Genomic DNA, 22,493 nt, shown 5'->3' on the forward strand with positions numbered 1-22,493 from the left:
CTGAGTGTTGAGAGTCTAGAATGGCAAAGAACAACATTCGTGTGGCAACAGTCGATGGCTTAAGATCGATTGACAAACGACGGTATTTTGTTATTGACGGGGTTTCATTTTTGTTTTTTTTATTGAGTTTTGTGTTTATTATTGTGGGAAAACAAATTGTTAATACACATATAGACTTCTTTATGGAAAACAATAAAATATTGAGATTTTGTTGAGTTATTGTTGTGTTTTACTAAAATAATCTGTTTGCAAAAAAAATACTTGTTGAAATTTGAGAATTAGTTTTGGAGTTGCTGTTGCAATTATTACTAAAATTGCCCAAATATTCTCTTTTGTTGGGGATCGAAGCAGTGCATTGCTCCCTTTAATTTATTAAGGTAAGTTATAAGATGCTCATATATTTATAAATAGATATGGCAATATTTTTAAATTTAATACATTTTATTTATAAAATTATTATGTTATAAAAATATAAAAATTATTATTTAAATTTTTAAGGATTTTTTATTGAATGCTCTAAATTTATTATTTATTATTTAATATTTTATTATTTTTATTATTTTTTTTAATTTAAAATCCTTAAAAGTTTTAAGTAAAAAAAACTTAATTATACAAAAAAAAAATACAAAAATTTGTATTTAAGAAAATTTAAATTTAAAAAAGCTTTAATTCAATAAAATTTTTAAATAAAAAACTTAAAAAAGACATTATATATAAAATTATTTTTTTATATAAAAAATTTATTTTAATGTTTACTAATTTTTAATTGAATGTTTTATTTCACTAAAGTTTTATTTATATTTTTTTATATTTAAAAATCTTTGAAATTTTTTGGTAAAAAAATCTTTTGCGCTATACTGCAACAAAAACAATTATTTTAAAAAAAATTAGTTTTGAAAATTTTTATTTTAAAAATTTGTATGTAAAAAATCCTTTTGTATTTTTATTTTGAAAAATTTTACTTTAATAAAATTTAATTTAGTAAAATTTAAATTTAATAAAATTTTATTCAAAATATTTTAATTAATTTTTTTTAATTTAATTTTAAAAATAATTATTTAAGAAATTTTAATTTTAATTTTTAAACAACTTTTATATAAAAAATTTTATTAAAAAAATTTAATTAAAAAATCTTAATATAAACAATATTTATTTAAAAATTTTTTATTTATGTAATGTAATTTTTAAACAAGTTTTTAATTTAAATAATTTTTATTTAAAAATTTTTAATTTTAAAAAATTTTAATTAACACAAATTTAAAAAATTTTGATATCAAAAATAAAAAAATTAAAAAATTACAATTTTAAAAAATTGAATTTTTAAAAGATTACATTTTAAATATTTTAATTTAAAAGATTTGCATTTAACGATGTCCGTGTTTCTGTCCGTCTGTCCGTCCGTCTGTTGTAATCCTCCACAATCATCAAAAATTGAGATATTGAGCTGAAATTTGGCACAGATACCAATTTTTGATGCACGCTGGCTAAGTTCTTGAACGGGCCAAATCGGACCATATTTGGATATAGCTGCTTTATAGACCGATCTGCCGATAAAGGGTCTAATGTCCATAAATGCTTTATTTTTTATCCGATTTCGTTGAAATTTTAAACAGTGGGTAGTTTAAGACCAACCGACATCTGACTCAAATATGGTTTAAATCGGACTATGTTTAAATATAGCTACCATATAGACCGATCTCCATAAAGCTGCATTTATTACCCGATTTCGTTGAAATTTGTGGTTATTTAAAGCCTCCCGAGTTATGACCTAAATATGGTTCAGATCGGACTATATTTAGATATAGCTAACATATAGGCCAATCTCCCGATAAGGGGTCTGAAGCCCATAAAAGATTTATTTATTGATCGATATCGCTGAAAATTTGAATAGTGAATAGTTTTTGGCGTCCCAAGGTCCGACCTAAATATGGTTCTGGTCAAACCCAACCCCAAAACACCCTTAAATCGGACATGTTTTCCGACCATGGCAATATGTGACTCAAACGAAAGGTATTTGTGAGTGCAATACGAATCTAATATCCATATGTGGGACCAAGTTCCTGACGGTCCAAACCTTTCCCAAAACACCCCCAAAACAGGACTTATTTACTGACCATGACAATATGGGGCTTAAATAAAAGGTATTTGGATGTAAAATACGAACCTGATATCCATATGTGGGACTAAGTTTCTGGGGGGCCGCCCTTCCCCGAGAACATCCCCCAAAAAGGACAAATTTACGACCATAGCAGTATGGGGCTCAAATGAAAGGTCTTTGGTAGTAAAGCACGAATCTGATATCAATATTCGAGAAAAGTACCTATGGGGCCATGCCACCCCCATAACATCACCCAAATAGGAAGTATTTGAGATTAGAAAACGAATTTGATAAAAAATTTTGGGGCCATATGTTTGGGGGACGCCTCATCCTGTAAACTCCTCTTAAACCAATGGCAATATGGGGTTTAAATAAATGTTATTTAAGAGAAGAGCACGATGCTGATATTTTTTCAGGGCCAAGTATCTGGGGGACCACCCCTCACCCGAAAACACCACTAAATCAAACATCATGAGAATATCGGGCAGAAATAAAGTATTTTAAGAATGAAGTACACCTTACATCCAAACTTATATTCGTTGACCAATGAAGATCATATGGGATTTAGATAAAGGCACTTATATTGTTAAACTGTTAGTCAAGCGATAAACTATTTTCGTAGAGTGGTATTTCATAAAAGCTCTTTAATTGTCGAAAAAAAAATATTCCAATCAAAATTTTGTTCCATATTAAGTAAAAGAAGGCGCAACGGAGCGGGCCCGAGTCAGCTAGTATTTAAAAATAATAAAAAACTTTTTCTATATTGAACATTTTTACTTCGAACATTTTATTTTTTAAAAATTTTTATTTTAAGAAACTCTACCTCATTAAGTTTTAAATTTTCTATTTTGAGTTTATTATATATATTTTTTTTTTAATTTTTCAACTATAACAAAATACTTAAAAAAAAGCCTCCAATTATTTCCCTAATTTATCTACGCAGTTTTTTACTCCCCATTGTTTTTTGCCCGCCCCTTTCATTAATTTTCCACCATAACGCGTGACATATTCATGTGCCTTTTTTTAAGTTCTTTAAATTTCCCATAAACAAAAGATACTACATTACCATTTCGTGTGTCCTTTTATAAAATTTTCCTACTTTCTATAGTCTTGCCTAAGAACATTTTGTAAATCCTTCCGCAATATAACCTTGAAGTTCTATTTCACGGCCATAACAAATCTTCACTGCTCTATTTCTTGATGTCTTTAATTAAATTGTCCAATAGCATCCTTTATCCTTTTTTGGGTTGTCTTGCAGCCTCCCTTAACTCAGGTCTATGGGTGAATGCTGCCTCTGGCTGCCAGCTCATAAGTGAGTGAGGTTTTTTTTTGTCCCCAGGGCTAATCTGTGCCTAACATAGAAACCTTTTTTTTTAATTTTTTTCTGACTGTCCCTTTTTTTGCTTTGGGTTTGGAAAGAAAAAATTCTTAGGGTGAGGTCTGGGGTTAAATTTATTTTTTTTCAAAGCAGTTCAAGCTCAACGTTTACATGATCTTCCACAAAATTCATTGCTTAAGCATGTGATCTAATTTTTATTTTCCATCTTACCCTCCATCAATCTAAAGTCCCCTTTTGTTATGCTTGGTTTCTTTTCTTCTGGGTCTTTGGACCATTTCATTTTGTTTTCTCTTTTTTGCTGAATGTAAGAGATTTTCGTAAAAAGGCCTTGGAGACGCGTAACGCTTTGTATTTTTTTTGAGCCTTATTGAAAATTATGATTTTGTGAAAATTAAACGAATTATGATTTGTTATGAATGGGGAAAAATTTTGCGGTAGATTAGCACTGTAAGGCTATAATAGCTTGGCTTTGTTGATTTTGAATTGTAGCAGAAAATCTCCAGGATTTATGACGGGGCATGCATTTTGATTTATAATTACAAAATTTTAACAAGGTTTTGTTGTAAAATTAACACCGCGGTTTAATTGTTATTTTATTATTGGGTTGCCCAAAAAGTAATTGAGGATTTTTCATATAGTCGGAGTTGACAAATTTTTTCACAGCTTGTGACTCTGTAATTGCATTCTTTCTTCTGTCAGTTATCAGCTGTTACTTTTAGCTTGCTTTAGAAAAAAAGTGTAAAAAAAGTATATTTGATTAAAGTTCATTCTAAGTTTTATTAAAAATGCATTAACTGTCTTTAAAAAAATCCAATTACTTTTTGGGCAACCCAATATAAACTAACCGAAACGGGCCCGTTCCCCAGCGCCTTCTTTAACGCACTTATACCTTTTATTTGAGCCCTATATTGCAATGGTCGATATAAAATTTCAGTTCGCATAGGTAAGGAGGCCGCCAATGATGCTAGACTCGTGGGTGAAAGTCTTGGCGAGAACATTGGAAAAAATTTTAAGTGGCGGTTATCCCCTCCCATTCATAGAAGTGATGTAAAAATTTCTTCCCATAGAGTTGCCAATGGGACTTGGCTATAAGATCGGACAGCATTCATTGATATGTGAAATGTTTACCCCTGTTCTTCAATGAAATGTTCATGGGCAAATTTTTCCTCTACTCCCTTACATCCCTCTTTACATATAATTGTAGTGGGAAAATATGTTAGGTTTGGGTTGTTTTTTTTTAGGGAGTGAGATGGCCAACGTACTCTCAAATACTTAAACCCCATATTACCATAGTGGTAAATTTGTCATTTGAGCCCTATATTGTCGTGATTGGTCTATATACCCATTTGCCGGGGAATGCTTATTGGGGGAGGGATGGTACCTCAGACATTTCGCCCAAAAATTGGATTTCAAATTCGTGCTCTACTCACAAATACCTTCCATTTAAGCCTAAAATTGCCATGATCGATAAATATGTACGATTTGGAGGGCGTTTTGGGGCTGGGGATGGCAGTCCGCCACTTTGCCTTTACTCCCAATAATCTTTCATTTGAGCCCCAATAAACACTTGGCCACAAAACTGGATTCCATTCCACTATACCATTCACCATAGGATGGTATACTAATTTCGTCATTCCATTTATAACACCTCGAAGTATGCGTCTAAGACCCCATAGTTTATATATGTTCATGACATTTTAAGTCGATCTAGCCATGTCCGTCCGTTCGTCTGTCGAATGAACACATACTTTCGAAGAAGTAAAGCTAGACGCTTGAAATTTAGCTAAACTATTTCTTATTAGTGTAGGTCGGTTATGATTGTAAATGGGCCAAATGGGCCCATGTTTTGATATAGCTGCCACCACATAAACCGATCTTGGGTCTTGACTTCTTGAGCCTCTAGAGGGCGTAATTCTTATCCGATTTCGTTCAAATATTTTACATATCATTTTGGTATGACATCTAACAACTGTGCTAAGTATGGTCTAAATCAGATCATAACCTGATATAGCCGCCATATAAACCGATCTTGGGTCTTGACTTCTTGAGCCTCTAGAGGGCGCAATTCTTATCCGATTTGGTTCAAATTTTGTGCATATAGTTTTGGTATGACATCCAACAATTTTGCTAAGTATGGTCTAAATCAGTTCATAACATGATAAAGCCGCCATATAAACCGATCTCCCGATTAGGCTTCTTGAGCCTCTAGAGGGCGCTATTCCTATCCCATTTGGCTGAAATTTTGCGTGACGCTTGGTTCATAACCTGATACAGCTGCTACATAAACCGATCTTGGGTCTTGACTTCTTGAGCTCTTAGTGGGCGCAATTCTTATCCGATTTGATGGCAATTTTGCATGAAGTGTTTAATTTTGACTTCCAACAACTGCGTCAAGTATGGTCTAAATCAGTCCATATCCATATCCAAAAATTGCGGCTTCCAGGGGCTCATGAAGTAAAATCGGGAGATCGGTGCATATGGGAGATATATCCAAATCTTAACAGATATGGCCCCTTTGCAATCCCAAACGACCTACATCAATGTAAAGTATATGTGCAAAATTTCAATCGGCTAGCTCTACGCGTTCGACCGCTTTCGTGGTTTCGACAGACGGACGGACGGATAGGGCAAGTTCGAATCAGAATTTCGAGACGATTAAGAATGTATATACTTTGTGGGGTCCTAGACCAATATTTCAAGGTGTTACAAACGGAATGACTAGATTAGTATACCCCCATCCTATGGTGGTGGGTATAAAAATATTTAAAATAAGTGCTAGGAGTCGATTCCGGTGTCGGAGTCGAGCAATCCTCCTGAGGTTGGAATCGAGTAAAAGTTGCTCGACACCGCAGCCTGGTCGTATTGTGGCACGCCGTTCCTACTCGGCTATATAAAGGAGCCCACCTATTATTGAGCTTAAACTTGAAACGGACAGCACTCATTGATATGTGAGAAGTTTGCCCCGGTTCCTTATCGGAATGTTCATGGGCAAATTTGGTTAACTTCTCTTAATGCTGGCGACATCTGTGAGTAACTTCGCTATAAAAAAAACTTCTTCCGAAAGAAGTGTCGCACTGCGCCACAATGTTCGAACTCGGCTATAAAAATGAAGACCTTTATCGTTGAGTTTAAATTCGATTTGGGCTGCACTCAATTTTTGCAGATTTGCAATTTTTTTGCCAAAAGGGCTATAAAAATACATTTGCTGGGATTTTTGTTATACGTTTCATGCAATTAGAAATACCCTTAGTTTCTGACATCATTAAAATGACACATGTTTTGGGGACAGTTACCTAAACCTGAATATTCTCATTATGAATATTTCAATAAAGTTTTGTCTTCTCCCTTACATTATTTCTAGTTTCTTAATTCAAATGACGCTTGACATTTGTTAGGTTTTCAACACATTGATTACACTCTTATGGGAATTACTAAATATTGGGGGACATTTAATTGAAAATCACATATTTTGGGGACAGATCATCACTCACTGGTTTTAAGTGTTAATCAATTCCTTGTCCGTCCAATAATCTTGGGGACATTAAATTGAAAGTCGCACATTTTGGGGACAATTTATTGTCGTGCATTAAATTTATAACTTTGCACTTATTTACACATATATACAAAAAGACTTTGAAAATATTTGAAGGGATTGCTTACTTTCTTATCTGTTTTCTGCACTTAAAATGACACATATTTTTGGGACAGTCACCCAAATATTTATGAATATTCTCATTATGAAACTTTCAATAATATTTTCTCTTCTCCCTTACATTATTTCTATTTTCTCACTTCAAATGGCCCTTGACGTTAGTATTATTAGGTTTCCAACACATTTATTATGCTCTTATGAAAGTTAATAAATTTGGGGACATTACAATAGAAAGTCACATATTTTGGGGACAGTTCATAATTCACTGATATTAAGTGTTAAGAAATTCCATGTATGCCCAGAAAATTTGGGGAAATTAAATTGAAAGTCGCATATTTTGGGGACAGTTCATCACTCACTGATATTTAGTGTTAAACAATTCATTGTACGTCCATTAGATTTCTAACTTTCCACTTATTTTTTGTGAACATTTTCCATGTTCATGGCCAGATTTACAATTTTTTTGCAAAAAGAAAATATTTGAAGGAATTGTTTACTTTTTTATCAGTTTTCTGTACTTAAAATGACACATATTTTGGGGACAGTCACCCAAATATTTGTGAATATTCCCATTATGAATCTTTCAACAAAGTTTTGACTTCTCCCTTACATTATTTCTAGTTTCTCACTTCAAATGACGCTTGACGTTAGTATTATTAGGTTTCCAACAGATTTATTATGCTCTTATGAAAGTTAATAAATTTGGGGACATTACAATAGAAAGTCACATATTTTGGGGACAGTTCATAATTCACTGATATTAAGTGTTAAGAAATTCCATGTATGCCCAGAAAATTTGGGGAAATTAAATTGAAAGTCGCATATTTTGGGGACAGTTCATCACTCACTGATATTTAGTGTTAAACAATTCATGGTCCGTTCATTAAGTTTCTAACTTTCCACTTATTTTTTGTGAACATTTTCCATGTTCATGGGCAGATTTACAATTTTTTTTTTGCAAAAAGACTATGAAAATATTTGAAGGGATTGTTTACTTTTTTATCAGTTTTCTGCGCTTAAAATTACACATATTTTGGGGACAGTCACCCAAATATTTGTGAATATTCTCATTATGAATCTTTCAATAATGTTTTGCATTCTCCCTTATACTATTTTTAGTTTCTCACTTCAAATGGCGCTTGACGTTAGTATTATTGGGTTTCCAACACATTTATTAAGCTCTTATGGAAGTTAATAAATTTGGGGGACACTAAAACTGAAAGTCGCATATTTTGGGGACAGTTCATCACTCACTGATATTAAGTGTTAAGCAATTCCTTGTCTGTCCAATAAATTTGGGGACATTAAATTGAAAGTCGCATATTTTGGGGACAGTTCATTACTTACTGATAATAAGTGTTAAACAATTCATTGTACGTCCATTAGATTTCTAACATTCCCCTAATTTTTTGCACCCTAAAGATGTGTATTTTTCTCTGGGAGATGAATGGATTGCTATTGTAAACTTTTGAGGACATTTAGTCAGTCACATACTTTGGGGACGATTAATAAGTTTTTTCTATTGGGGATCGATTACTTTGGGAACCTTTCGTTAAGTGTGAATTTTGGGGTGCCTCAAAAAACTTATTTCTCTTATTCTGTTATTAAATTTTTTTTCGGATTTCTTCACTTGTTCAGTATGTGGGTATATGAAATACTTCCCACACATTATTCACTAATTTGGGGAGAAGTGTAACATCCGTTTTCATATGATTTTACTTACATGAGTTGTTTATCCTTTATTCGTTTCAATTTTACTGCTTTGTTTTAAAAAGGAACCAATTAAATGCTGCGGTATTTTTAGGGTAATTTGTTGGGAAAACAGCCAAAAAGCACTGAAAATAAAGAAGAAAAAAAAATGTTGCACAATAAACAAAGTATACATATACACACATATGGCAAGGGGGAAAATAAGCCCCTTATAAACTCCCTTAATAAAATTGAAATTAAAACAATGGAGTAGAAAATCAAACCTCATCATAAATAGCCGCGAGTGCAACCAATGGCCCTTTGAAAACCAAAATAATATGTTTGAAATTAAATTTAAGAAATTGCCAAGGCAAAGTAAAACAAAAAAAAAAACAACAAACGAGATGAAGAAGAAGACCAAGAAATTGAAAAAAAAAACAATACAACAACAATGTATGTTTCCTAAATAAACAAAAGATGATGAGGAAGATGATGAAGTTGGTCAAAGGGAGACTCAAATTCCAATGCACAATACTTGGCTTGGGAAACACCAACAACTGTTTAACTCACAAGGAAACTGGTTTCTTTAGAAGGAAACGCGGAACAACTGCTGCAACAACAAATGCCAAAAAAAAACATTTACTTTTATCGCAAAAATTCTAAAGGCATTAAATCTGTGCAAAACTTAGACAGAGAATGAGAGAAGATTTTTTCAATCCTCCACCAGACACAAAACACAACATTATGCAGCAGTTAACCCAGCAAACAAACAATCTACCAACAACTTGTACCTTGTCTCGGTCATTGTTTCATGGTCGGCATAATTTGAAAATATAAATCACCAAAATGTCTTTGAGTGATTTGAAAAAAAAAAAAACAACAACAAAGTAATGCAAAAAATAGAAGCAGACCAAAAAAACAGGCTTTATTTGTCTGTAAAACAAAACAACAATTATTACCATACTCAGTTTGTTACCAGGCACACAAAAGGATATGTAATCTAGCCAAAGATCCTTATATTTAAAGGAAGCCCCTGCAAGTTCATCTGAAAATGCCATTTGCTTAGCAAAACCTTAAAAGGAGAAAGGAAAGAAACGGAGTACTCTTTTTTTGCATTTTTCAATGTCATTTATTGCGGCAATTTGTAGCCAAAGATTGAAGCGAGCAGGAATTTGTTGAATATAAATTTATAAATGAAAACAAAAGGAGTTAAGAAAGGATATGGCAAACTAGGAAGGATGTGATTTAAAATGAGATAAGACATTTTTAATGAATTCTTTGAGTTTCATTCACAATCGAAAGATGTAAATATTCGGTAAGATTTAGAAAGTCCCAAAAGTGAAACTATATACCATGGGGCTTTGCTGTCCTCAAACTGGTTAAAAAGTTTTGTGTATCGTTTGGGCATAGCCAAGAGTTATTAAACTAGTAAAAGCAGGCTATGGATTGTGCCACCACCATGTATTGTGCTAAAATTTTATACAAAATAAATTAAGTTGTAGGGCATAATTTTATTCTACATACCAAACTTCTGTTAAACCAGAAAAAATTAAGGCTTCTAGGAACCGAACAAGGATAATGGAGATACCGGTTTATATGGGAGCTATATCAGATTATAGACAGATTTTGGCCGTATTTGGTACAGTTGTTGGAAGCCGTAACAAAACATCACATGCAAAATTTCACTCAAATCGGATAAAAATTGCGGCTTGTAAGGGACCAAGAAGTAAAATCCGGAGATCGGTTTATATGGGAGCTATATCAGGTTCTTGACCGAATTGGACCGTACTTATCGGAGTTGTTGGAAGTCATAACAGAAGACCACGTGAAAAATTTCAACCAAATCGGTCAAACATTGCGGCTTCCAGGGGCTCAATAAGTCAAATCGGGAGATCGGTTTATATGGAAGCTATATCTAAATCTGAACTGATATGACCCGTTTACAATCCCCAACGACCTACATCGATGTAAAGTATCTGTGCAAAATTTCAAGCGGCTAGCTCTACGCGTTCTACCTCTATCGTAATTCCGACAGACGGAAGGACATGGCTATATCGACACAGAACGTCGAGACGATCAAGAATAAATATACTCTATGGGGTCTTAGAAGAATATTTCGAGGTGTTACAAACGCAATGACTAGATTAGTATACCCCCATCATATGGTGGTGGGTGTAAAAATTGTGGGTATAGATACCTCAGAGCTTGTTGTTTCACAAGCCCAAGAGTATTTTACGACCAATTGTTGCTCATTGTGTAATAATGTTTAAATCTAGTAAGTAAGTAAGAAGTAAGAAGTTCTAAACCCCCAAATTTTGCCAGTGGCTCTCTTTAAGGTGTATAGGACAAGAGTTGCCTTTCTTTCCCTTTCCAAAATGTTGGATTTGAAGTTCAATTTAATGTCCAGCAAAATAATAATAAGCAGAATTGTCAATTTTGGAGTGAACATTAGCCAGAAGCATTACAAGAGCTACCAAAGCATTAAAAAACAGTCACAGTTTGTTGCGGTTTATGGGCTGGTGGCATCATCGGACCGTACTTCTTCAAAGATTATGCGAATCGTAACGTAACTATGAATGATAAGCGCTACCATGAGATGATATCCAACTTTTTTTTGCCCAAAATGCAATAGCTTGACTTGCATGACATGTGGTTTCATCAAGACGGTGCCACATGCCACATAGCTTGCGTAACAATGGTGAATATTTTATTTCACGTTCGGGACCGGTCAATTGGCCGCCTAGATCGTGCGATTAAACGCCTTTAGCCTATTTTTTGTGGGGCTATGCTAAAGCTCTGCCTGTACAAACAAGCCCGCTTCATTTAACGCATTGGAAGACAACATTGAAGGATTTATTCGTGAGATACCGGCCGAAATGTTGTACAGAGTATGCTAATTTAGCTGAAGAACCATTTGAGATGCAGTCATGGGCAACATTTGCATGAAATAATCTTCAACTATGAAATTATCTTCAACTACTATGTGGACAGTATTATCGATTCAAATAAAAATTTCATGCATTTTTCTAAATTTAATATTTTTTTTTTTTTGAAAAACTTTCCTATAGCTCCTTTATAATGAAAATTTTGTAAAAAGTTAAAATTTTTTAAGAAATATCCTTTTTATGTAAAAAAAGTCCTTATTTTCCCAAATCTCACACCATTTATTCAAGTGATAAGCCTTTTTATCTCTACAACCCTTTCCAAGTCCCAGTTGATATTTTCAAGTAAGCACCATCTCAAAGGCCAGACTCTTAAAATGAAATGAAGAAACCTATACAACAAAAAAGCACACAAATATCCCATTCTATGCCAACATATTATGCGATGTATACTTAAACTTGAACTTCTTGTTTCTGGCATAATAATTCCACTCCACTCATGGCAACAGAAAAAAAAGGAGCATATATATGCAATTTATGAAACGTTTAGTTAGGTGGAGTGGAGGACCAAACTCTGCTGCTTCACAACATCAAGCGTGTGATATGCAAAGGAAGCGCATCACGCAGCAGCGAGTAGCAGCTCAGTGAAATAATGTTTAAAGAAATTCAGTGAAGCACTTAAACGGTGCTTATTAAGAGGGTCCTTGACATTGTCGCGGGGCATGTGTGCACTTTTTTTGTTTTTTGCTGTTTAGCTAAAAGAGTTTCGTAAGGACTTGAGGCTGACAATTGTTCTTTCCCCAGGGAAAGGTGGAAGGAATGAGTGAGAGGGAGAAGGAGTGAAAACTGGTGGTGTGCCTAGAGGCCATTAAAGGACTTCTGTTAAAGTGAATGAAATTTGTAAATTAACTAAAATTGATTTATGACGATTTTCGTATAATAAAAAAATATTAAAATAATGAAAATAAACTGCGAGGGTAATGGTTAAATTAGTTTTTACAGAAATGATAATGGGGGTAAAATGTTATATTCCTCAAATAAAACAAAACAAAACAAAATATAATTTTGAGGTAAAAAAAAATTACAAATGAACAGTCCATTAAGGAACAGGGGCAAACTTGTTACATATTAATGAGTGCTGTCCGATTCAAGTTTAAGCTCAATGTTAAGTTTGTGGTACATTTACAAATATTATATGAAAACCTTATGTTAGTTTAAGTTGAAAAGAGGGCACGAGGATGGCTCATGCCACTATGGAGATACACCTTAGCCAGTAGACGGCTTGCTGAGCGCTCTAAATACTAACACCAGTATTCACAAAACTTAATGAAGATTTGAAATAGGCCAAATTTCCATTATAGAACTGTCCAATAAACCTATTTTAAGGCCACATTGACCCATTAACGACGATTTGGTAGAAAAATACCCAAGAGTAGAGCTTTTTTTTGAAAAATTCTAGCTCAAGTTAGTAAAGAGATATCCTAATGAAATTTGCATTGGGGTAAAGTAGATAAAATAAAACTTGTTAAAAGAATTTGTTTCTCGTCAAATAAGGGCATGTTTTGAGGATTCAAAAAAATCTAAGAAAAAAGTTTTCTCAAAATATTTAAAAGACACCGACTTAATAATACCTTACACCTACCCTAAGGTACAAAGTATAATTCTGAACCAATTTTAATGGAACTTGCCGCATGTTTTCAGAAGGGTTATTAAACAATCCGTATCAAATTTCGAGCAAATATGTCCACACTGTAATAACTACGGTTGACAAATGACAACATTATTGCAAATTACCCAAAACCTGATGAACTATATCTAATTCTGAGCCGATTTCGAGCAAACTTCTCAGATAATGTGGTACTCATCGAAAAAAGCGTAGTGCAAAATTTTTGCAAGATTGGTCAAAAATGCGCTTGCAGTGGCTCTAGAAGTGAAAATCGAGCGATATACATATATGACAGCTATATCTAAATCTGAACCGATAACTATTATATTCACCAGTAATGTCAAAAGTTATAAGTAAAACCCTACTGCCAAATTACGAGACAATCGGTTAACAAATGAGCACTTTATTGCAACATTTCTCAAAATTGAACAAACATATATATGGGAGCTATACCTAAATCTGAACCGATTTCAAGCAAACTTCTCGGGTACTCGTCGAGAAAACCGTTGTGCAAAACTTTGGCGCATGCAGTGGCTCTAGACGTGAAAATCGGGCGATATACATAAATGACAGCTATATCTCAATCTCAGCCGATTTCTATGAAATTCTCCCATAATGTCGAAAGTCAAAAGAAAATTCTTCCTGCCAAATTTCGATAGAATAGGAAAAATTTTAAGTGGTATCTATCCGCTCCTAATATTGTTGACATTTGTGAGCATCTATGTCACGAATAGAAGTCATGGTATGGTATGACCTCCTATACTTCCACCTGATTTTGTTTGCCAGTTTTGTAGTCTATTCCCGAATGCACATTCAATTTGTCTGCTTAAAGGAGTTCTGGGGTTAGGGCGACTTTCTGGGTACTTGGACACAATTTTTAAAACCATATTCGTATTCTACTCCTCATTTCCTTTCATTTTATACCCATATTGTTGTTATCAGCTCACTTTTGATTTTGGGTGGTGTTTTTAGGGTTACGCCCCCTTCCAATATCAACAAATTATAAAGCCTATTCCTCCTTCCTAACCATTTTGGTAATCTACTCGCGAAATCCTTCCATTTGAGTCACATATTGTCATGATCGTCCAACAAACCTATTTTAGGGGGTTTTGGGGTTGGGGCGGCTCCCCAGTTACTTGGCCCCAATTTTTAATATGAAATTCGTGCTCTACTCCTGAAAACCTTTCATTTGAGTCCCATATTGTCCCGATCGGTTGACTTTTATTTTTGGGTCGTAGTTTTGTGGTAAGGGGAAGGGTCCATAATTTTTTTTTTTTTTTTGTAAAAACATTGTGGCTTAAGCAATACAAAAAAAATAATATTTTGCAAAAAAATTTTTTATAAATTTCTCTTTAAGGAGAAATATGAAATTTCATCAAAATTGGAGAATGGAATGGAGGGTCAGTCGCTAATGGGTTAAGTTTTGTGAATACGGCAGTAAACAGATATGAAATCCATAAAAAATCTCATATATTAACTTTTTTCCTACTCATCTTAACATGTCCTTATGTTGTTCCCTTGCTCCTATTTATTCTATTGTGTATAAAGCCATCAACAAAACCAACCAGGTGTTAAAAATAAATCGATTTTTAATTTTTAAAATTTCTTTAATAAGAAAATCTTTGCTCCCGGCAATGTTACCTTGACTCAATGTGACCAAGGTACTTGAAAAAGAAAATTGCGTTTGGTTAATAACAAATGTCCACACATTTAATGTTCACTTTAAAATCATTAAGCATTTCCAACATCATTCATAAAGTGTCCTGTCAACATGACAGCTGTCATTCAATGTCATCTTTAATATGGACACACAACAACAACAATTGCAAAGGTAATTGTTATGTGCCTGTCATAGGATACAGACAATTACTAGCCATCAAGGATAACAACTCTATGAACAAGAAGCATCTTGAGTGAGTGAGCGAGGACAATGGCTACAATTACCTAGATAAATAGTACAAGAAGGTGCGAGGTAAACCATGACATCAAAAACAACAACAATCATAATTACCTTTTGGCCTATGATGAGGGGAAAAAATAGCAAACATCAATGTGAAAGGACTCTAGGCAAAAACCATTACGGACAGCATTTTTGTTAGAAATCTATTAGCACAGGTAAGTTGTGCTTCAATCAGAGGGTCGAAAGGGTCTTCGAGTTGGCAAATCTGTGGGCTAGACCTGGGAGTCTGAATGTAAACCTAGAGAAGTCAGAGATCTGCTTGTTTATGAAGATGACCAAAGTGGGCCAATTTAAGGCGCCACTTTTCCTCAACTGAATGATTTCGATATCCGGCAAGGTCAAAATCTTAGTAGTGATCTTAGATAGAAAATTGCACTGGAAGTTCCATATTCAGGAGTGTACTGAGAAGGTTTGGACATGCTCTATATAAGGAATGAATCATAAGATGGCTCTGCAAGAGCGTAGTTAGACCAATAAACTTACACCTCAGTAGCTTGGTTGATTGCGAAGGAGAATTTATGTAACATTAGGGAAAAGTTTTATTATAGATAGAGATTAAGAGCAGGTCATACGGTATAAAGAGGCAACGTTAAGAAACATGGCTGAAATGGAAGAGGTTTCGGATCGGATAACTGAAAAAACACTTGAGGTCAAATGCGAGGCACTGCTGTCAGCGACACGGCCTTAGAATGATGGCACCCTGGTATTGCCATCGGGAAGTTTATGCTACCTGAATGGATCAAAGGTGAAGTACAGAGTGGGTCTTGGGGTCTATATTGAGGACACAGGGAATGATCTGTTGAGATATGTTTCCGACTGTCTAACTATAATAACAGGCAGAGATGCGGGCGATCACGGAATGTTAAAGCGAGAGCTTCGAATGGAAACATCTTTATGTGCGGCCATGGTGGTTATAAAAACCACGCATTTTCTTTTATGTGTCAGGCGGACGGAACAATTCTTTACGCATGTGCAAAGTGCGTCTCTCGCCTTATGCTGAACTCCGTAATCAACAATACCAGCTAAAAACCCACCCTGTCTCATCCTTAGGAATAAATTCCACCTCGGAACCGCATTCGGATTACTTCGAGGTGGACCTTATATTTGGTGATTTTCCTGTGTCACCCCTGGTGATTAATTCCATCTCCGAACCGCTTTCGCATTGCTTTGAGGTGGGCCCCCATATTTGGTGATTTTCCATATCATCTTCGTTGTGTTTGCGTCCAGACCTCGACATTGATACTCTACGGCGCTGCGTTCATGTCTATCTTCTTCCTGCGCAGTACTTGTTCGAAGTATCTCATTACCGCCTCCTAGTTCTTCTTGTCTTCCAGCATACTCTGGACTATTGTACCAGGCGAAACGTCGCCAATGGCTGTCTTTAAATCCAGCTCTCGCAGTGAAAGAATTTGCGCAGCATATCCTACTAGAACGTTTCCATCTGCCATTTCAGTGCGTAGTATTTTCCATCATAACTGGCATTTCAAAGAACCGGTTCAAGGTTGGAGCCTTGCGCCGCTCTTGATGTGACCTCATATTCACTCGTTCCATGCTGAGAATTAGTACCCTGTTATGCAAGTAACTTCTCATTATTTTTATCAAATACGCTGGTATATTAAAGTCCTCACTGAATGCTTGTGGGACGTCAGAATATCTGAGGCTATGGAATGCGTTCTTCATATCCAGTGTGGCTAAGAGGACAATAGGCCTAGAATAGTGGTTCCTTTGCCTAACCGACTCTACCCATCTCCACTACATCCCCTAGAACTCCGATCAAGGACATTTCTGCCCAGAAGCCATGTTCTCTCATTGAGAGTCCACCACCCGCAATAATTACGTCCTGGAGCCGTGGCTTTATAAGTCGCTACAGCATACAAAGTGGCCTGTATTATGATCGGGATGTTGTATCACCTTTGCTCTTGCCTATGAGCACCCAGCTTTTGTCTCTTCCATAGCTCCGGAAAAATAACTTTAAATAGGCACATTCCTAGAAGAAATTCCGGTATGTTTTCAGACAACCATGTCAGTAGAGTCACAAAAAGTCTTGAAGTGTAAAAAGGCAATTAAAACATTCTTTGATGGCACGATCCGCATTGTTTGGGTGCCGGGTCATAACAGAGTAAAGGGTAACGAAAATGCTGGCGACTTGGCTGTATAGGCCAGAGGACTGACATCAATAAATTTGGTGAAACCTTTTGTGACGTCACAGAGTTGAGGGCGTGGGCAACGAAACCGCATAGAGCACTGGAATAGTAAAATGTTCAATAGGAAGACAAAAATCCCTTATGGGGTTCGAAACATTGATGAACTTGGCATTTACTGAGAGGAGCTTCCAAAGTGGTCAGTATGGCTTTCGGTGTCATTATGGATGACATAGGACTTCGTACGCACTAAGGGAGAATAGGTGCGGCAAGTGAGAGCGTGTGTGACCGATTTAAGTCGATCTAGCCATTTCTGTCCATCCGTTCGTCAGTCTGTCTGCCTGCATGTCTGTTGAAAGCACGCTAACTTTCGAAAAAGTGAAGCTAGGTGTTTAAAATAGCTGCCATATAAACTGATTTCGGATCCTGACTCCTTGAGCCTCTAGAGTGCGCAAATCGTATCCGATTTGGCTAACATTTCACACCAAGTGTTATATTTTGACTTCCGACCTTCCAACAACTCTGCTAAGTATGGTCCAAATCGGATTAGCTCACACATAAACCGATCTCGGATCTTGATTTCTTAAGCCTCTAGAGGGCGAAATTCGCATCCGATTTGGTTGAAATTTTGCACAGAGTGTTCTGGTTTGACTATCAACAACTTTAAGCCAAGTATGGCTTAAATCGGTTCATAACCTGACATGACTCCTATATAAACCGATCTCCCGATTAAACTTCTTGAGCCACTAGAGGGCGCAATACGTATCCATTTAGCTAAAATTTCACAACAAGTTTTATATTTTGACTTCCAACAACTCTGCCAAGTATGGTATAAATCGGTTCATAACCTGATATAGCTCCCACATAATCCCATTTAGGATCTTGACTTCTTAGGCCGCTAGAGGGCGCAATTACTATCCAATTTGGCTTAAATATTGCAATAAGTGTTGTAGTTTGACCATCAACAACTGTGCCAAGCATGGCTTAAATCGGTTTATAACCTAATATAGCTCCCACATTAACCGATTTAGGATCTTGACTTCTTAAGCCGCTAGAGGGCGCAATTACTATCCAAATTGGCTGATATGTTGCACGGAGTGTTCTGGTTCGACCATCAACAACTGTGGCAAGTATGGCCAAAATCGGTTCATAACCTGATATAGCTCCCATATAATCCGATCTCGAATATGGATTCTTAAGCCGCTAGAGGGCGCAATTACTATCCAAATTGGCTGATATGTTGCACGGAGCGTTCTGGTTCGACCATCAACAACTGTGGCAAGTATGGCCAAAATCGGTTCATAATCTGATATATCTCCCTTATAAACTCATCTCGGATCTTAACTTCTTGAGCCGCTAGAGGGCGCAATTATTACTCGATTTGGTTGAATTTTGCATTAAGGTTTTTTGTTTTAACTTTTAACAACTGCGTCAAGAATGGGTCAAATCGGTTCATAGCCTGATGTAGCTACCATATAATCTGATCTCGGATCTTGACTTCGTGAGCCTCTAGAGGGCGCAACTATTATCCGATTTGGCTGAAATTTGGCAAGAAGTGTTTTGGTTTGACTGTCGAAAACAGCGCTAGGTATGGCCCAAATCGGTTCACAAACTGATTAGTTCCAATATAAACCGATCTCGCGATTAAACTTCTTGAGCCACTATAGGGCGCAATTCTAAACAAGTTTTGGCTGAAATTTTGCATAACGACTTCTTGCATGGCCTTTAACATATGTGTTGAATATGGCCTGTATCGGTTCATGACCTGATATAGCTCCCATAGAAATAGATTTCCCATTTTTTTTTGTCTTGAGCCACAATAGGACGCAATTCTTATCCGATTTGGTTGAAATATTGCACAATGAGTTCCATTTTGGTCTCCAACAGCCAAAACTAGCTAGTTTGGCCCCAATCTTTTCCATTATCCTTTGTTTTTATGTGAAGAGATTTGGGCCAAAGAACTTGACAAATGCGATCCATGGTGGAGGCTTTGTAAGATTCGGCCTGGCCCAACATTGCACGCTTTTATTTGTAAATTTTCGTGTGTATCGAAATTATCGTTAAAATTTTATTTTTTTTTTTTAATTGTTGTAAAAATTTTACTTTTTTTAAAAAAAAAACTTTTTAAAATACCTTTTTTTTTTTTTTTGAGAAAGATTTAATATTTTTTTTTTTTAGTTTAAAAAATGTGTAAAATTTTATTTATTGTGATTTTATTTATTTTTCAACATTTTTCATAATTATATATCTGTGCAAAATTTTGTGAAAATTTTATCGCTCAACAAAATGTGAAGTTTTCATTTCAGTGGAATATTTTGTGAAAATTTTTTCTAACGAAATTTTGTCAAATTATGTTCCATAAAAAATTTAAAAAAAATTTTGCGATTCGATTTAGATTTTGGAGCATTTTTCAAAAATTACATAAGCTAAAACATGTTCTTGACAGGATTTGAACCCAAAAATTTCTACCAAAAGGCTAGATCTATAGGATCTCCATATTTGTCTTTATTAGTTCATGATAGCAGTTGTTCCGGGCTATATCAAGATATAGTCCGATATAGCCCATCTTCGAACTTAACCTGCTTATGGATAAAAAATGAATCTGTGCAAAGTTTCAGCTCAATATCTCCATTTTTGAAGACTGTAGCGTGATTTCAACAGACAGACGGACGGACATGTCTAGATCGTCTTAGATTTTTACGCTGATCCAGAACATATATACTTTATAGCGTCGGGAATGGATATTTCGATGTGTTGCAAACGGAATGACAAAATGAATATACCCCCATCCTTCGGTGGTGGGTATAAAAACTGTGAAAAGACTTTGCTAGAACTTCGCCCTCTACATCCTTCCTTTCTTTCTTTTCGTCATCTCTTTGATGTTGCCTTATGTTAGCAAAGCGGTTTCTGTTTTCTACCAAACAATTACAAAAGACAATCTTCTTTGACTGTGTTTCATGTTGCAAAAAAGATTGTGGCGGTAAGAACAAAAGCCTTAGGCAACAAAAAAACTATTGTTGCTCTTTTCGTAGAGATAATTGTAAGCAAAACCTTTTCTAGGAAAAGTAAAGGGAACTGTTCTGTTTTTTTATAAAATTAAAAAATATTTCATATTTTAAGATATTTTTACCTTTTTCTAGAGCTACTTTTTGATACCTTTTCAGGCACCCAAGGTGTTTGTCTTACCCACCCCCATTCCTTTCGACATCATTTGTGTATGTTTGCCTACGCTATGTTTGTAAATTTCTTAAAGATTATCACCTATATCGAAGTAGAGTTCAAATAAACCAGGACAACATAATCCTTATTTACATGTCTAAACAAATAGAGGATTATGGCGGTAATCCATCATATGTCGGCAAGAAAACACACAGTAAATACAATACATATACATTGAAGAAATAGTGGTTGCTAGGTTTTGGGCAAAAATAATGGTTATTATACTTTCTCTCTTGCCCCTTTGACAAACTCACCCATGATGGTAGAAAAAACCACCACTGTATTATAAGCTACAAGTTACCACTAAGGGTTTATGTCTAGGCTAAACGAATACAACCGAATATAGAAATATTCGGAAGGTCATTAGACCATGTTGGATATAACAAAAATTTTATTTGACATTCTTATTTCTTAATTTTATTTCATATTATATTATTTTATTTTATTTTATTTTATTTTATTTTATTTTATTTTATTTTATTTTATTTTATTTTATTTTATTTTATTTTATTTTATTTTATTTTATTTTATTTTATTTTATTTTATTTTATTTTATTTTATTTTATTTTATTTTATTTTATTTTATTTTATTTTATTTTATTTTATTTTATTTTATTTTATTTTGTTTTATTTTATTTTATTTTATTTTATTTTATTTTATTTTATTTTATTTTATTTTATTTTATTTTATTTTATTTTATTTAATTTTATTTAATTTTATTTTATTTTATTTTATTTTATTTTATTTTATTTCATTTTATTTTATTTTATTTTATTTTATTTTATTTTATTTTATTTTATTTTATTTTATTTTATTTTATTTTATTTTATTTCATTTTATTTTTTTTTATTTTATTTTATTTTATTTTATTTTATTTCAATTTATTTTATTTTATTTTATTTTATTTTATTTTATTTTATTTTATTTTATTTTATTTTATTTTATTTTATTTTATTTTATTTTATTTTATTTTATTTTATTTTATTTTATTTTATTTTATTTTATTTTATTTTATTTTATTTTATTTTATTTTATTTTATTTTATTTTATTTTATTTTATTTTATTTTATTTTATTTTATTTTATTTTATTTTATTTTATTTTATTTTATTTTATTTTATTTTATTTTATTTCATTTTATTTTATTTTATTTTATTTTATTTTATTTTATTGTATTGTGTAGCAGTTATATATTAATATTTTTACTTGTTCATTGTGTTTTTCTTTCATATTATTAAATGTTAACGTCTTTTAATTTACTTTAACACATACTTTTGCATTGCAGTGTGTTAGATTTATTTTGAGTCAAATTTCGCTGATCAAGAAAGAATGTGCTTGTGTTCTCATGACTGTTCCTGGTTGATCAAGAAGAATGTGATCTAATGCGCATGACTGTTCCCAGTTTTAAAAAGAGAGAGAGATAGAGTGAGAAACTCATTGAGTGTTACTTTTGCAATGTAACGCAATGTAATAGAGTCTTTTTGTGCCTGTTGTTATTGTAATTTTTACAGTCATTACATTCTCGCTTGTGAGACAATAATTTAATAGTAATGTTTCTCAGGAACAGTTTCTTTTACTCTTATTGAAATATGCTTAAGTAATATTGTTTATCTCAAACATGGTTTCCTATAAAAGGCACTGCAATGCTTAAGTCTGTCTTGATTTTTTTTTGGAAACATTCGTTGAGGTATGAGCTAAGGCTTCATGGAAACGCATTAGCGTGGCCGGTTGTCTTTAATCGTACTTTGCCGACGGCAAACAGCACTTGGCGAAAGCGAAAGCAGTCACTTGTGTGAATGCCTGAGGCAGTAACGAATTTAATTCAACCGTAAAGTATTAATTTTTCA

General features: G+C 33.9%; 1 protein-coding gene across 1 annotated transcript in view; it reads left to right on the forward strand.

Annotated features, from left to right (window-relative positions):
* The first annotated feature begins 276 nt into the window (after positions 1-276).
* The window catches only part of LOC106088311 (uncharacterized), a 227,333-nt gene continuing 205,116 nt past the window's right edge, over positions 277-22,493 (forward strand). Inside the window, exon 1 of the mRNA XM_059368310.1 lies at positions 277-377. The gene's annotated coding sequence lies outside the window, so the exon portion shown is untranslated. The remainder of the gene's footprint in view (positions 378-22,493) is intronic.

The sequence above is a fragment of the Stomoxys calcitrans genome, chromosome 4 (genome assembly GCF_963082655.1).
Source record: "Stomoxys calcitrans chromosome 4, idStoCalc2.1, whole genome shotgun sequence".
Classification (NCBI taxonomy): Eukaryota; Metazoa; Arthropoda; class Insecta; order Diptera; family Muscidae; genus Stomoxys; species Stomoxys calcitrans.